This window comes from Meles meles, chromosome 4, assembly GCF_922984935.1.
Source record: "Meles meles chromosome 4, mMelMel3.1 paternal haplotype, whole genome shotgun sequence".
NCBI lineage: Eukaryota > Metazoa > Chordata > Mammalia > Carnivora > Mustelidae > Meles > Meles meles.
In genome coordinates, this window is record NC_060069.1 from 73,051,132 (window position 1) to 73,053,675 (window position 2,544).

At 32.7% G+C, this 2,544-nt stretch overlaps 1 pseudogene; it reads left to right on the forward strand.

The window, feature by feature from the left end:
* The first annotated feature begins 1,855 nt into the window (after positions 1-1,855).
* On the forward strand, positions 1,856-2,118 carry LOC123940703 (annotated as a pseudogene).
* Positions 2,119-2,544: the final 426 nt, after the last annotated feature.

A 2,544-nucleotide genomic window follows, 5' to 3' on the forward strand; every position in this document is an offset into this window, starting at 1 on the left:
CGGCAAGCATAAGGACTGGATATATCTACACACTAAGAATAGATTTGTCTCCTGAGAGCAGGCTCATATTAAGCAAACCCCTAGAGACAGATGTTTAATGCCTGAACTTAAAGGTAGATCAGCACATTTTCCCTCCTTCAGCAAGCTATACTAAAAGTCCAAATATGACTAAGATGCTATCTGAACATGTGCTAGTCTACAAGTCAAATTACAATCAGAAATGTGTTTGGTAAGCACAGAATCAGAAAAAAGGAAAGTCTCTGTGATCTGAATGTGTAAAAGCATGATTCTACTGACACAACCTGATTCATTCATATCCAAAATACGGGTTTTTGTGCTTATTAAGACCAGAAAACAAGTATCTTGGTGCTTAAATAAAAACGTGCAAAATATGCTTTCCTGATGTTTCCAGATTCAAGCAGAGTCCTCATTAAAGAAATACATTTTTTCTTAATTATGTTAATTATTTTAATGAGGTTTTAGTCAATTCTTGCTAGAGAAATATCATGCCTTTAAAATGATTTTCCCCCATCTCTGACATGACTCTGTTTATGATAATTTTATAATTCAGCTCAGATGTTTATGTTATTTCTGTTATTTCAGAGAAGGGAAGCTTATTATTTGGGTAGAAGCTAATTTCTGTCATTTTTTACCACTGTGTAGTGATTATACTCTAATACTTGAGAGTGACAATTCTATTGTGTCATAGACAATATCTTTTGAAATCCTTGTAATATGTGTATGTAATATGTTAATATGTGTAACTGTATTAATTACTCAAATCGATGAAGAGTGAGGGAAAGAACTTCTCTATAGAGTAGCACACTATTTATTGAACATTAAATGTCTGGATTTGTTAATAGTCAAGAAAGCACAGAACCACCTATGCAAAGACTTAGAGATATACATAGATTGGAAATATGGCTTCCAGAAAAACTCTTGGAAATAATTCAGTTGATACTTTTGGCTTCTAAATTCCCCTTTATCACAAGAGTGAGAATAGTCATTGCTATATTATAATGTATACATTTGTGAAGGATAGTAATTAAATTACCCGATATAGTTATTCTATTGCCAAGTTAAAAATAAAGTAAAATTTCATCCTGTAAATTTAGATGAAATGTTTTATTGTTAAAAAGGTCAACCATGAATTTGGACAAGTTCAGTATTTTAGTGATAAATTTTAATTTTAGCCAGAGATTAAGAAAAAGAATTAGTCCCTAATGAAAGAAAGAAGCAGGAAGAAGAGCAGTGTGGTGGAGTAAAAGAAACAGGACGCAAAAGACTCTAGTTCTTTTATCTAGTATTTCCAATTAGTAGATTCCCCCAAACAAGATAAAGATAATAATATGTGCACCATCCCAACACTTGTCTATTGTGGTTAGTTGAAATAATGTAAGTGAAAATAAAGACATATAAATGTTACTGAAATTATTACACATTTTATAATGTGTATATGATAGATAATTATTGTAACAAAATAAATTATTATTAATATAATAATAGTATTCATAATATTTTTACTCATAATGACAATAAAATTTGAACATCTTGGTTATTACAACTCCGTACTTATTTAATGAAAGGAAAATTAGATAAGACTAGAATAATTAGAAAGTAATTCTTTATTAGCTTTTTCTTAATCATCAAATACTTGAAAATTAACCCTGTTCTTGATGTTTTCAAAATCAGACTCTATATTGACAAGCATATTTATAATAAAAGTGAAAAATATTTGTTTTATTCTTTTTGTCACTTGTTTTGGTTTTATTTTTGTTCATTTGGAGACTAAAATTCAGAGAGCAGGGTTCAGCACTCGGTCGGGCACTGATCTGAGAAGATTAGCTGCAGGAGCATGAAGAGCAAGGTCCTGAGAGATGGGGGATCTTGGATTTGATTGACAGTCCTTGGTGAGCAGACAAACTGCCATTTGAGGTTGTTGCAATACACTGAGAGCTTCCTGAACCTGAACAGGACAATGGTGGCACCAGAGAAGCTGTTAAAGAACAAGAAATGGAGTAAACAGATTTAGCCTTATATTGACTCCATGAGAATGTCCCCCATAGGAAACTAACACCTGGCTCCTTTTTCATGGATGGATATTTTAAAAATATATAGACACAAAATATTTTCTTCTGGTCTTCTATTTCAGATCTTTTAGTGATTATACCGCACTGAAAAATATACACTCACTTAATTTGTGGCTGCAAAGTGCAACGTGAAAATACTCACCAGAAGGAGAAACTGATTGAGATTTCTCAGGAATGCAGAATAGTTGTCCACTTGAACCTCAAGTTCTTCATTCAATAGGTTGTGTTTGAACGTGACTGGTTAAACATCTATCTTTAACTCTGATTTTGCTTTACTATCAGAGTCTAACACTTTCCAACAACTTATATATGTCCCATGACACAAGTGATTGAAGATAAGCTAGGGAAGGACGAAGAGAGGAATTCAGGTGGAAGGAAATTGTTAACTTCTCATATGCCGCCACTCTGAGGAGCATTTTCAGTGGTAATGTATAGCGCCTATGTATAGCGCAAT